Raw genomic sequence first — 16,104 nt, forward strand, 5'->3', positions numbered from 1 at the left:
TTTGTATAGAACTACTCAAAACTTCAGATAGTCCATAACCTTGGGAAAGAACAAAGCTGAAGGTATCATGCTCCCAGATTTCAAACTATGCTACCAACCTATAGTAATCAAAACAGTCTGGCATTGGTACAAAAACAAAAACATGTAGATTAACAGAACAGAGAGCCCAGAAACAAACCCATGCTTATATAGCCAATTAATCTATAATACAGAAGGCAAGAATGGGTAATGAGGAAAAGACAGACTCTTCAATACATGGTGTTGGGAAAACTGGACTGCTACATGCCAAAACAAAAACAACAAGAAGGAAGGAAGGAAGGAAGGAAGGAAGGAAAGAAGGAAGGAAAGAAAGAAAGAAAGAAAGAAACTGGGCTATTTTCATACACTATACACAAAAAGAAACTCAAAATGGATTCAAGACCTAATGCAAGACCTGAAAATTCAAGACCTGAAACCATAAAACTTCTAAAAGAAAACATAGGCAGTTATCTCTTGGACATCAGTCCTAGCAATAACTTTTTGGATCTGTCTCCTCAGGCAAGTGAAATAAAAACAAAAACAAACAATTGGGACTATGTCAAACTAAAGTACACAGAAAAGAAAATCATCAACAAAATGAAAAAACAACCTACTGAACGGGAGAAGATAGTTGCAAATTATACATCTGATAAGGGGTTAATATCCAAAATACATAAAGAACTCATACAACTCAACACCACACACACACAAAAAAGATCTGATTAAAAAATAGAGGACACTAATAGACATTTTTCCAAAGAAGACATACAGACAACAGACATAACAAGATGCTCAACATCACTAATTATCAGGGAAATTCAACTCAAAACCACAATAACATACCACCTCATGTAAGTCAGAATGGCTAGTATCAAAAAGACAAGAAATAACAAGTGTTGGTGAGGATGTGGAGAAAAAGAAACCTTCATGCACGTTGGTGGGAATGTAAATTGGTGCAGCTGTTATGGAAAACAGTAGGGAGGTTTCTCAAAAAATTAAAAATCATTATATAATCCAATAATTCCATTTGTAGGTATTACTCCCACACACACACACCAAGAATGCATTTTAAAAGATCAAGATCCAAATTCATGAAGTTAATTGATTATTTCGATATTTTAATCCAAAACGTTCTTCAAGACACATGATAACAAAACTCTAAAACCAAAGACAAAGGGAACGTTTAAAAAGAGTCTAGAGATGGGGCACCTGGGTGGCTCAGTCAGTTAAGCATCTGACTCTTGATCTTGGCTCAGGTCATGATCTCACAGCTCCTGAGTTCGAGCCCCATGTCAGGCTCTGCACTGATGGTGTGGAGCCTGCTTGGGATTCTCTCTCTGTCCCTCTTTGCCCTATTCTTTCTCTTTCTCTCTCTCTCTCTCTCTCAAAATAAATTAATTAATTTAAAAAAACTTTAAAAAAAGCAGTGAGAGAAAAAAATTTCTCATACAAAAGAACTCCCATAAGGCTATCAGTGGATTTCTTAGCAGAGACCTTACAGGCCAGGAGACAATGAGACTATATATTCAAAGTGCTAAAAGGAAAAAAAAAAAAAAAGCTGTCAACTGAGAATACTTTATTCACTAAAGTTTTCCTTCAGAATTGAAGGTAAAATAAAGATTTAATAAACAAAAGCTGAGGCAATTCAGCATCACTAAACCAGCATTACAAGAAATGCTAAAATGAATTCAAGTTGAAACAAAAGGACACTAATTAGTAACATGAAAATATACAAAGCATTGGTAAAGGTAAGCATACATGCAGATTCAGAATACCCTTGTACTGTCATCTGATAATGTGCTATTTAACTCTAGAATAAAGGTTAAAGCACAAAAGCATAAAAATAGCTATAGCTTTAACAATTTGTTGAATACATGATTGAAAAATGGTAAATGATAACATCAGAAACATACAAGGGGGGAAGTAAAAGTATAGTGTTTTTGTATGCAATCAAAGTTAAACTTATTAGCATAAAATAGATTTTATATGTAAAATGTTTTATATAAACCTCATGGGAATGACAAAGCCAAAATTTACAATAGATACACAAAGATAAAAAGAAGGGAATGAAAGCATTCTACTGTGGAAAATCATGAACTTATCAAAGAAGGCAGCAAGAAATAAAACAAAAATGGAACTTCAAAACACCTAGAAAAAATTAATAATATGGCATTAGTAAGCCCTCACCCACCAATAATTAAATATTAATGGATCGATTTCTCCAATGAAAAGGCATGGAGTGACTTAATAGATTAAACACACACACACACACACACACACACACACACACAAGACTATAAGCTGCCTACAAGAGTCTCACTTCAGCTTTAAGGACACATATAGGTTCAAATGAAGGGATGAAAAACCATACTCCATTTAGGTGGAAACCAAAAAAAGAGCAGGGATATGAAGCTATACTGATATTAGAAAAAATATACTTTATCCAATAACAGTAGCAACAGAAAAAGATGGAGATTATATAACAAGGAGGTCAACTCATCAAGAAGATAAAATAATCATAAATATATGTGCACCCAACAATGAAGTACCTAAATGTATTAAGCAAATACAAACAGATCTGAGGGGAGATATGGTACAACAATACAATAACAGTAGGGGACTCAGATGCTCCATTTTTAACAATGGAGAGATCATCCAAATGGAAGATCAACAAGGAAATGTTAGACTTGAACCAAACATTATACCAAACCAACCTAATAGACACATACAGAACACTGATCCAATGCTAGCAGAACACACATTCTTCTCAGGAGCACACAGAACTTTCTTCACAATAGACCACACGATACATCATACAAGTTTTGACAAATTTCAGAAGCTTGAAATCCAATAGTAACAAATATTTTCCAGCCACAATCGTATGAAATTAGAAATCAGTAACAAAAGGAAATCTGGAAAATTCACAAATATTCAACAACATGTTCCTGAACATCCAATAGGTCAAACTAAAAAAATCAAAAGGGACTATTTCTCAAACCATTATTACATTAACTAAGTTAACAAACTTGGGTTTAAATAAAATGTTAAAAAATTTTAAAAATAAAATAAATGCATGAGTAAAAATAAATAAAAAATAACAATTAGTCAAAATTCCATGAAAAAAATCAAAAGAAAAATCAATAAATATCCTGAAACAAATGAAAGTGGAGGTACAACATATCAAATCCTGTGAGATGCTGGAAGAGTGGTAATAAGAGGGAAGTTTACAGTGATAAATGCACCCTAAGAAAATAGAAAGATCTCAAATAAACAACCTAGCTTGATACCTTGAGAAACTAGAAAAGGAAGAAAAAACTGAAGCCCAAGTTAGCAGATGGAAGGCAAAAACCAAAATCAGAGCAGAAATACATGAAATAGAGACCAGAAAAACAAAATAAATTGATAAAACTAAGAGCTGCCTTTTTAAAGATAAGAGATAAAATTGACAAACCTTTGGCTAGACTAACTCAGAAGAGTAGAAAGAAGACTGAGGACTCATATAATCAGAAGTTACGGAGGAGAAATTACAACTGATGTCACAGGGCATCTGGGTGGCTCAGTTGGTTAAGTGTCTGACTTTGACTTGGGTCATGATCTCACAGTTTGTGGTTTCGAGCCCCATGTCGGGCTCTGTGCTGACAGCTCAGAGCCTGGAGCCTGCTTCAGATTCTGTGTCTCCCTCTCTCTCTGCCCCTCCCCCTGCTCACTAGAGAGCGAGTCTCTCTCTTTCAAAAATAAATAAACATAAAAAAAATTTTTTTAAAGATTTACAACTGATACCACAGAAATACAAAGTATCATGAGAGACTACTAAGAATGTTTTGCACCAAAAAACTAGCTAACTTAGAAGGAATGGATAAATACCTAGAACATATAACCTATCCAAGCCTGACTCATTAAAAAATGGCAATTCTGAGCAGTCCAATAATAAGTAATGGATTAAATCAGTAATCGAAATTCCCAACAAAGAAAAGTTTGGTCCCAGCCAGCCTCACTGATGAATTCTATCAAACATTTAAAGAAGAATTAACAACAATCCTTCTCAAACTCTTCCAAAAAATTAAAGTGGGTGTAACACTTCCAAATTCATTTTACAAGGTCAGCATTACCCCGAAAATAAATAAGACAAGGATACTACAAGAAAAAAAAGTTACTGGCCAATATCTCTGATGAGTATAAATTCAAAAACACTCAACAAAATATTAGCAAACCAAATTAAAAAATACATTAAAAGAATCATTTACCATGATCAAAGTGGGATTTATTCAGGGATGCAAGAATGTTTCGGTATCTGCTAATCAATAATGTGATATACCACTTAACAAAATGAGGGATAATAATCATACGATCATCTCAATAGATGAAGAAAACCCTTATGACAAAATTCAAGATCTATTTATAGTTAAACTGAGTGTGGGGGGATGTACCTTAACATAATAAAGGCCCACATATGACAAGCCCACAATTACCATCATACTCAATGGCAAAAAGCTCAAAGCTTTTCCTCTAAGATCAGGAAGAAGATAAAGATGCTCATTCTTTCCATTTGCATTCAACTTAGTATTGAAAATCCTAACCAAAGAAACTAGGCAAGAAAAAAAAAAAATTAAAGGCATCTAAATCAAAAAGGAAAACTGTTACTATTTGCAGATGACATTAAATTATATGTCATCCACCATAAAGGTTAGAACTAAAATTCTACTGAATTTAAAAATTCAGTAAAGTTGCAGGATACAAAAATCAATATAGAAAAATCCATTGTTTTCTATACTTTAACAACAACCTAGAAATCTCATCTACAATTGCATCATAAAGAATATAATATCTGGGAATAAGTTTAACCAAGGAGGTGAAAGACCTATACTTGGAAAACTAGAAGGATGAAAGAAATTGAAAAACATACAAATAAATGGAAAGATATTTTGTGCTCATGGATTTAAAGAATACTGTTAAAATGTCCATACTACCCAAAGCAATCTATATATTCAATGCAATCCCTATCAAAATCCAAGGGCATTTTTCACAAAAATAGAAAAGACGATTCTAAAATTTGTATGGAACCACAGAAGACCCTAAATAGCCAAAGCCTTGAGAAAGAAGAATAAAGCTGAAGGCAAAAAGTTCCTAATTTCAAACTGTATTTCAAAGCATTAGTAATCAAAACCATAGGGTATTGACATAAAAAGACACATAGATTAATAGAACAGAATAGAGGGTCCAGAAATAAACACATGCCTATATGGTCAATTCTTTTATAACAAAGAAGCCAAGAATATACAATGGGGGAAAGATAGTCTCTTCAAATAATGGTAAGAAAACAGGATATCCACATGCAAAATAAGGAAATCAAACCACTATCTTACACTACACACAAAAACTAACTCAAAATGAATTAAAAACTTGAACATAAGACCTGAAACCATAAAACTTTTAAGAAAAAATACAAGAGGTAGGCTTCTTGACGTCAGTCTTGGCAATGAATTTTTTCTGGATTTGACACCAACAGTAGAGGAAACCAAATAAAAAATAAACAAGTGGGCCAACATCAACCAAAATGCTTATGCACAGCAATAGAAACCATCAACAAAATGAAAGGCAACCAATGCAAGTAGAGAAAATAATTGCCAATCATATAGTTCATAAGGGGCTAAATATCCAAAATATATGAAGAACTTATATACAAGTCAATAACAAAAAAACAAATAGGATTACAAAATGGGCAGAGAATCTGAGTACACATATTTTCAAAGAGGACATACAGATGGACAACAGGTACACGAAAAAGTGCTCAATATCACTAATCATCAAGGAAATGCAAATCAAACCACAATAAGGTATCACTTCACACCTTTCAGAATGGCTATCATCAAAAAGAGATGACAAATGTCGGTGAAGATGTGGAGAAAAGAAATGTTTGTATACTAATGGCAGGAATGCAAATTGGCACAACCACCATGGAAAACAGTATGGAGATTCCTCAAAAAATTAAAAATAGAACTACCGAATGACCTGGAAATTCCACTTCTGGGTACTTACTAACTAAGAAAGATACCTGCACACCCATGTTCACTGCTGTGTAACTTACAATAGCCAAAACATGGAAGCAACCTAAGTGTCCATCAATGGATGAATGGACAAAGAAAATGTGGTGTGTATATATCCACAACGGAATGCTATTCAGCCCTAAAAAAAAAAAAAAAAAAAAAGAAGAAAATCCTGCCACTTATGACAACATGGATGAACCTTTACAGTATTATGCTAAGTGAAATAAGTCAGAGAACATAAATACCATCTGGTCTCATTTATATGTGAAATACAAAAGCAAAAGCAAAACCAAAAAACCTGAACTCATAGATACAGCTAACAGATTGACGGTTGCCAGAGGCAGGTAGGGAGGGTGGGGGAAAAGAAGAAAGGTACTGAAAAGCTACAAACTTCTAGTTATAAAATAAATAAGTCCTGGAGATACAGTATACAGCATGGTGGCTATACTTAATACAGTATTATATATGTGAAGGCTGCTAAGAAAGTGGATCTTAAACATTCTCATCACAAGAATAAGAAAATGTGCAACCAATGTGTGGTGATGGATGTTAACTAGACTTATTGTGGTGGTCATTTTATGACACATCCAAGTATCAAATCATTATGTTGTACATGTGAAACTAATATAATGCTAGATGGCAATTATATCTCAATTTTTTGAAAAGGGCATCCACGTAGAAAAGCAGTAAAATTATGTCTGTTTGTGGGTGATATAATCTTATATATAGAAAATCCTAATAACTCCACCTAAAAAAACCTGCCAGAACTGATCAACGAACTCAGTCAAGTTGGATACAAAATCAACATACAGAAAATAGTTTTATTTCTACATACCAACAATAAAATATCTGGAAAATAAACAAAATAATCTCATTCACAACAGCATCAAAAACAAGAAAATAGTTAGAAATAAATTTAACCAAGGAGGTTAAAAGTCTATACAATGAAAACTATAAGATTATTATAAAAAAAAAAAAACGAAGAAGACACAAACAATTGGAAAGATATTCCATGTTCATGTATCAGAAGAATATGCTTAAAATGTCCACATTAACCAAATCCATTTATAGATTCAAGGCACTCTCTATCAAAATTCCAGTGGCATTTTTCACAGAAGTAGGAAAAACAATTCTAAAATTTTGTAGAGCCACAATAGATTCTGAATAGTCAAAGCAATCCTAAGAAAAAAGCCAGACATCACACTTCCTAATTTCAAGCTATACTATAAAACTATAGTAATCAAACAGTATGGTACCAGCATAAACATAGACACAAAGACCAATGAAACAGAATCAAGAGCCAGAAATAAGCCCGTGTATATATGGCAAACTAATATTTGACAAAGGCACCAAGAATACTCTGTGGGAAAAAGATAGTCTCTTCAATAAAAGACGTTGCAAAAACTGGATAATCACATACAGAATAATGAGCGTGTACCCCTCTTAGACCACTCAGAAAAATTAACTCAAAACAGAAGATGTAGTTTACATATACAATGGAATGCTACTTGGCGATGAAAAAGAATGAAATCTTGCCATTTGCAACAATGTGAATGGAACTTGAGGGTATTATGCTAAGTGAAATAAGTCAGAGAAATACCAATATCATATGTTTTCATTCATATGTGGAATTTGAGAAACTGAACAGAAGACCATGGGGGAAGGGAAGGGAAAAATAGTTACAGAGAGGGAGGCAAAAGATAAGAGACTTTTAAAGAACAAACTGAAGGTTGATGGGGGAGGGCAGGGAAAATGGGTGATGGGCATTGAGGAGGACACTTGTTGGGATGAGCACTGGGTGTTATATGTAAGTGATGAATCATGGAATCTACTCCTGAAGCCAAGAGTACACTCTATACTCTGTATATTAGCTAACTTGACAATAAATGATATTAAAAAACATATTAAAGACTTAAATGTAACTAATACTCCTAGAAGAAAACATAGAAAGTTCCCTGACTAATATTAGTCTCAGCAGTTATTTCCTAGATGAGGCAAGCGACAAAAGCCAAAATAAATGAGTGGGATGACATCAAACTTAAAAACTCCTGCACAGCAAAAGAAATCATCAACAAAATGAAAAGACAACCTGTAGACTGGGAGAAAATACTTACAAATCATGTATCTGATGAGGGGTTAATAGTCAACTCAGCAGCAAAAACAATACCTAATAACCCAATTTTTAACAGAGAAGATGAACTGAATAAACAGTTTTTCAAAGAAGACATACAAATGGCCAACAGGTACATGAAAAGGTGCTTGTTCTCACTAATCATCAGGGAAATGCAAATCAAAACTATAATGAACTATCACTTCATACCTGTGAGAATGGCTGTCACCAAAAAGATAACAAATATGGAGGGGGGATATGGTGAAAAGGGAACCCTAGTGCACTGTTGGGTAGGAATACAAATTGATACAGCCACTGTGGAAAACAGTACGGATGTTCCTCAAAAAATTAAAAATAGGCCTACCATACGATCCAGCAATTCCACTTCTGGGAATACATCCAAAGAAGTTGAAATCAAGATCTCATAGAGATGTCTGCATTCCTCTGTTCACTGCAAAATTACTCCCCATAGCCAAGATATGGAAATAACTTAAGTGTCCATCAACAGACAACCTGATAAAGAGGACACACACACACACACACACACACACTGACTATTATCTATCATTCAACCACAAGAAGAAAGGAGATCCTGCTATTTCCAGGAACTTGGATGAACCCTAAGGGCATTATTATGCTAAGTGAAGTAAGCCAGACAGAGGAAGACACTGCATGATAACACTTATATGTGGATTCTAAAAAAGTTGAGCTCAGAGACAAAGAGTAGAGGGATGGTTCCCTGGTGCTGGGGATGGTGGAAATGGGGAGATCCTGGTCAAAGGATACAAACTTTGTTACAAGTTTAACAAGTCTCATGTACAGCCCTGGTGGTTTTAGCTAATAACACTGTATCATAAACTTGAATGTTGCTAAGAGAGATCTTAAGTGTTTTACCACACACACACACACACACACACACACACACAGGCACAAAATGTTAACAGTATGACAGGATGGCTGTGTTAGCTAATGCTATGGCGGTCATTTTACAATATGTAAATGTATCAAATCAACACAAGGTACACCTTAAACTTACACACTGTCACAGGTCGGTTTCATCTCACTAAAGGTAGAGAACAAAATAAGACCCAGACGGAAATAAAGAGACCAGACAGGAGGCCACTGTAATAAGCCAAGTAAGACACCAGGGTGGGAGACCTAAAATAAGTGGTTGAACCAAGGATGTGGAAGATCGAAACAGCCATTTACTCAAGAGAGAAGAATGAAATCCAAATGAAAAAAGACTATAGAAAGAAGAGGTTTAGAGGCTGAGGTGGAAAGAGTCAGGGGTTTAGTTCCCCAGATGGTGAGTCTTAGATGCCTACTAGACACATCCAAGTGGAGGTACTGAGAAGTCAGCTGGAAACAAAGTCTGGAGATCAGGGAAGAAATGTTGCCAGAGATACAAATCTGGGCATCATCAGTGTCAGATGGTATTGATGCCCTTAGACTAGATAAAATTATCTAAGGAGGAGTGTAGATAGAAGAGAAGAGATGCCCGAGGACTGAGCCTGCGTGCTGGGCCACTGCAGTATTCAGAGACTGAGAAGTGAAAAAGAAATGGCAAACATGACCAACCAAGAAAGAGACATGGGTGAAGTAGCTGGGAGTGGGGGTGGGGTGGAGAGGTTTTTCCAGGAATCAAGTGAAGAAAGGGCTTTGTGAAGAAAGCTATTAACTGTCTTAAATGTAGGCCTGAGGGTGGACAGCTGGATTTAGAAACATGAATGTCAACCATCACTTTCCTAGGAGTTGTTCTGTTGGAACCGCAAAGGTTAAAGCCTGATCGGAAACAGCTCAAGAAGCAGAGGATTTCAGATGGTGAGCATAGGTGGTTCTGTCAGAGTTTTGCTGTGATAAGAAAAGACAAATAAGGTGGTATCTTGAGGTCAGGGGAAGGCAAGGATATGCTTCTTTTTTTGAAGTTTACGTTTGTTTATTTTGAGAGAGAGCAAGCAGGGGAGGGGCAGAGAGAGGGAGAGAGTCCCAAGCACACCCTGTGCTGTTGGCACAGAGCCTGACGAGGGGCTCGAGCTCACAAACCAAAATCATGACCTGAGCCGAAATCAAGAGTGGTGCACTGAACCAAGTGAGCTACCCAGGTACCCTGGGGAATGCTTACGGTGGGATGCCATCGAGAATCTCTGTACACAGTGGAGGCAGAGATTTGATAGAGAAAGAGAGAGGGGAAATTTTCTGTAATTGAGTTGACAAAAGGCTTCTTTAAGAAACAGATGAGGGAGTGCCTGGGTGGCTCATTCAGTTAAGCGCCCAGCTTCTGCTCAGGTCATGATCTCCCGTTCAAGCCCCCCATCGGGCTCTGTGCTGACCGCTTGCTCAGAGCCTGGAGCCTGTTTGGGAGTCCGTGTCTCCCTCTCTTTCTGCCCCTTCCCCACTCATATTCTCTCTCTCTCTCTCTCTCTCTCTCAAAAATAAATAACACATTAAAAAAAATAAAATAATAAAAAGCAAACAGGTGAGGAACCTGAGGCCTAGGGAAGTAAAGCAACTTGGATGAGGTCCCAGAGCAGTGAGGGGTGGCTTGGGCCTCCCTCCATTTCCTGAGACTCTTCCCACCTGATCACAGTTGCAGGTCCCATAACTAACTGCGGGAGGAAGTGGCATGTAACACCCCACTGACTTGATAAATTCCATTACTGCGTTAAGTAAATGCTATTTTGTTACAATCCAGTCCCACTTGTAACCAAAGTGGAGATTTTTCTTAAGCATACAGGCTGGTAGGTCTCTCATGTAAAGTTTTGAAGCGCTGGCCGTTCACCTCCCAAATGCTAAAAAGATAATTTGTGAATCACAAGTAGGCAAGCAGCTCTCTCTCTTACCTCAAGGAAGGACCTGCTATTTTTTTTAACCAGGAAGCATTCAGTACAATACAAAGTCACAATGCAGTCCAGTCTGTCCGTGTACGGAACCTGGATAAGAGTATGCTCTGCAGAGGCTGATTCCTGTTTCATTTTTTCTTAGTATGATGCCACTGTAAACTTTAGGAAGATACCCATTTGAGGGTGATTATGTCATTATGTGCATTTTTAAATTTTTTTTTAATTTATGTTTATTTTAGAGAGAGAGACAGAGACAGAGCGTGAGTGGGGAAGGGGCAGAAAGAGAGGGAGGCACAGAATCCGAAGCAGGCTCCAGGCTGTCAAGACAGAGTCCGATGCGGGGCTGGAACTCACGAACCGTTAGGTCATGACCTGAGGTGAAGTCAGATGCTTAACCGACTGAGCCACCCAGGTGCCCCTCGTTACATGCATTTTTAATAAAAGGCCTCCCATGAAGTGAGGTTTAACCGCAAATTCCGTGTAGAGTGTGATGGGGTTGGTTAGTTGCTCACTGGCCACTTCAATCACAGTAATGCGGTTTATCTAGCAGTTATTATTTGATATTGTTATCAATCAAATCCTCCAATCTCATTAAGTTCTGTTTACATATCTGATAAATGAGGATAGCACATTTGCTACAAAGTTGGTGTGCAGATCGGGGCGCCCGGGGGGCTCAGTCGGTTAAGCCTCCGACTTCGGCTCAGGTCATGATCTCGCGGTCGGTGGGTTCAAGCCCCACGTTGGGCTCTGTGCTGACAGCTCGGAGCCTGGAGCCTGCTTCAGACTCTGTGTCTCCCTCTCTCTCTGCCCGTCTCCTGCTTGCACTCTCTTTCTCTCTCTCAAAAATAAATAAACATTAAAAATTTTTTTTAAAAAGTTGGTGTGAAGATTAACTAAAATTATTTACATACAGTAGTGTGTAGCAAAATGCCCAGAACAGAGTCAGCACTCCCGTATGGCCTGACCCTACTTCCCTCTCCTTCAATTCCACGGCAGGCAGTGAGACTGGCGGGAGAAAAGCCAGAATTCCAGCCCTGCCTCTTGTGGCTATCGACAGCTAAGCAGTTATGTGCTAAGCACTCTCCAGTCACAGAAAAGCTACACAAGCCTCTGCCTTCGGAGACTTCAGTGCACATTCAGAATGACGGGCTTGGAGAGAGACCCCTCCCCTGACCGAGTCTCTTCAGGGGCTTCTCATGCTCTCCCACTCAAGTTCAACCTTCTCACCAGGACTCCCCGGGTTCTACCTGATGGACCCCTGCTCTGGATTCTGGCTACCTCTCTTGCCATTCCTCTGCACCCCAATCCCCCGTCCTGTTTCAGGCTCTTCACCAAAGGGAACGTTCCCCAACTCCTCCACCCGGCGCCCTGTCTCCCCACTCACACCGCTCATCAGCCTACAATGTCTTGCTTAGCTCTTCAGAGGCAAGGACTGGGGTCTCTCTGGGCCCTGCTTTTACTCCCCATCCCCCACCTGATCTAGTGCTTGGCAAATGAAAGGAATTCAAATGATATCTAACAGTACCCTGAAATAAATTATGAAAGTATATTAACACAAGGCTCCCTAGGCTCCAGGCTCAATGAATGCTATTAAAAGATATCATCGGGGCGCCTGGGTGGCGCAGTCGGTTAAGCGTCCGACTTCAGCCAGGTCACGATCTCGCGGTCCGTGAGTTCGAGCCCCGCGTCGGGCTCTGGGCTGATGGCTCAGAGCCTGGAGCCTGTTTCTGATTCTGTGTCTCCCTCTCTCTATGCCCCTCCCCCGTTCATGCTCTGTCTCTCTCTGTCCCAAAAAATAAATAAATGTTGAAAAAAAAAATTAAAAAAAAAAAAAAGATATCATCTGGAGAGCCTGGGTGGCTCAGTGGGTTAAGTGTCTGACTCTTGGTTTCGGCTCAGTTGATAATCTCACGGTTCATGAGTTCAAGCCTCATGTTGGGCTCTGTGCTGTCAGTGTGGAGCCTGCTTGGGATTCTCTCTCTCTCCTTTTCTCTCTCTGCCTCTATCTCTCTCTATCTCAAAATAAATAATAAAATAAACATTAAAAAAAAAAAAAAGGACAGAGTCTAAAGGAGTGGGCATCACCAGAGACCGAAGCAGCCTGGGAAGGTGACACAAGTGGCCTGGAGATATACACAAGCTTTTGTGAGTAGCAAGGAAGGGGAGAAACTCAAGAGCAAAACCTCGGACTTCAGGGGGAAGAAAAATTGACAAAATCTGAAATGAAAAAGAATTGCCAGAATCCAGAAGCTAATCCAGAGATGTGGTCTACTCAGTCCATCAAAATGTATTTTAAAGGTGTAAGCTGTTCAGGACAGTCTGGACGATAAAACAAAATACACAAAAGACCTGCCACCCCAAGAGGCTGGCAACAGAAAGTGAAGATGTGCCATATTGTGAAGAGTGAAATGAAAGTGTGAGGTGAGTAGATGTCAACTACCGGATCCAACAGGCCTCACGGCTACCTAAGGAACGAGAAGGCACTGGGAGGAGACGCTCCCAGGGAGGGCAGTGCACAACAGGTGAGATCTGAGCTGGGATTCGAAGATCAGAGGGGCTTGGCTGGCTGAATGGACAGAAACATACTGCCCAACGAGCCCTCTATTTCAGGAGGCTCCCTCCACAAACTACATCATGTGGACCCCTTCTCCTCTGGGCAGTATTCTCTTATGATTACCAAAAGTAAAAGGACTCGGAGGCACTAGGGTAAGGCAGAAAAAAATTTGGCTTAAATAAAGCTGAGTTTAATTCCTAGCTCTGGGCTCTGGGGCGCAATTTCCTCATTTCTATTAAATGGGAATAGTAACAACTCTCTCGCAACGGTGGCCTTGAGGCTCCCATGGGCTGAGCCTGGGCATGTGTCCAGCATGGTGCCCGGTGTAAAATCCAGTTGGCCCTTCCACACAATTCAGAGAGGCTGCAGGAGTATAAATTTGTACTTAACACTTTTAAATCAGTCTCTGAGACAAGAGGAAGTAGAACAGAAAAAGGAGAGCCTGGAGAAAGATGCCTTTTGAAGAGAGTTGGATCAGCAGATGAAATAAGCAAAGGCTGCAATCACAGAACCCCAGAGAGTACAGATGTTTATGACCAGCAGAGAGATAAAGTGCTGAACTAAAAGAGGGAGCTGATGGCCCTAGGAGGGCTCCCCTCAAAGGGTGGAGGCTTGAAATATGAAAATTAAGGAAAGAGACAAAGAGACAGAGAGCGTGTACTTTCTCCCCAAACTGGGGAAGTGAAAGCTCTAAACTAGAAGTTAAAGGCTGGTTAAATCCGTAAAATCAGCAAATAGAGATCCTTTTTTTTAAAAAAGTCAAAGGTAAACGGATGGACAATGAGGGTATGTGCTGCCTCACAAAATGACAGGTCACTGGTGAGACAACACAGTAGGAGGACAGCCCTTGCTGGTGCCAAGCGGATGTCTCTGTCCTTGCACACGGAGAGCTTCTACAAACAAATGCAAAAGCAAGAGTCAAAGTCAGCCTGGAGTATTTAAGGCTCCAAAAATGGAGACAGCCAAATGTTGGCCCGAGGAAGATCTAACAAGAAAGAAACTTGCATCATTCCGAATGGTGTGTTAAAAACAGCTGGGAAGTAAACACAGCAAATCCTAGGCTGGGAGAATTTGCCTCTGGGGAAAAGTTCCACAGATACAGTTCACTTGACAGAGAAATCCCTCGATTGGGGTTGATTCAAGCCAAGGTTACTACCTCCTACACAGAAATTGAGAACAGCTGGTATGGAGTTGACCTCTAGATGGGTCTGTGACCCATGACTATTGGGGCCCAAAGAAACAAAACATGACTAGGAGACAGGCCTTCCTGACTTTATCCTGAGGACTGAATCTGTACTGCACGGACTGGAGGTCAGTTCCATTCTTCTTCTTCTTCTTCTTCTTCTGGGCTCTGGGTTCTTGAGTCAGTCGTGGTGACCAGAGGGCAAAGGATCCAAGGGTTAATGTACACACCTTTCCGAACAGCAAAGAGGCCTGGGAACCGTCCTATCACATGGAGCAGATGACTAAAAGACAGCAATCTCCAAATTAGTACCAGCCCCCTCTTCCATCTAGTTTTACCTGAATGTGTATTCATTTAAAATGATGCCTTAAAGGAGTCTTATATGGGGAGGCAAATGAAAGTGGCAGTAAAAGCATGAGCATGATTGACTGCTGAGCCTGGGTTCAGAGGAGGGCTTCATTAATTTCAAGCCTGTTCTGTACTGGCAAGCTAGTTAACTTCTCTATCTTTGAGTTCTTGAGAGAGAAATGATACCTACACATCAAGAAACCTGTTAGGAGGGTTAATCAAGTGAGATCATTCATGAATTCCAATTCTTAGCATAGTGTCTGTCACTATGTGCTCAATGAATGGTTGCTATTGAGGGTAATTATTCTATAAACCTGAGATTTCACCCGACATTGATTATTTCAGAACTAAAATGTTTCTAAAGTTTCAAAAGGTAAAATAGTTCAACTACAACCTCATTCAACAACATGGATGAATGTCACAAAATGTCGAACAAAAAAAGGCCAAACATAGAATAATACATATTATATTAATCTATGGAGAGCGCAAAAATAGGCAAAACAAATCCACTGAGGTTAGGAAATCAAGGTAGTTTTTACCCTTCAGGGAAAAGATAGGAGTTGGTGGTGGGGACTGACTGGCAGAGGGCATATTGTTTCTGTATTTGGGAGCTGGTTCCCTGATGTGTTCATGTGAAAACTTATTGACCTATATACTTAACATAGGTGCCCCTTTTGTATGTATGTCATGCTTCATTATAAAGTTCACTAAACAAAGTTTGAAAAGATAAAGTCCTCATTTTTCCTCTCATATACTACAGAAAACTGACTCTTCCCATTCATTCATTCATTCCACAAATATTTACTGAACACCCGCTAAGTGCCAGGCACCATTCTAGATGCATAGGATACATCAGAAACTAAAACAGAGGTTCTGCTTTCAACTACCAAGGAATCTTCCACATTCAGGGAGGGCGGGTGGGGGTCAGCATGGTAGAGTGGGAAGGAAAATCCTGGCTAAATCTCCTATTAATATTTAGTTTCTTCATGAGGCAAATGGGCATGATA

This window comes from Lynx rufus, unplaced genomic scaffold (genome assembly GCF_022079265.1).
Source record: "Lynx rufus isolate CCGP_SWC_20201006 ecotype Redwood Valley unplaced genomic scaffold, mLynRuf1.p SCAF_3, whole genome shotgun sequence".
In the NCBI taxonomy this organism is placed as follows: Eukaryota; Metazoa; Chordata; class Mammalia; order Carnivora; family Felidae; genus Lynx; species Lynx rufus.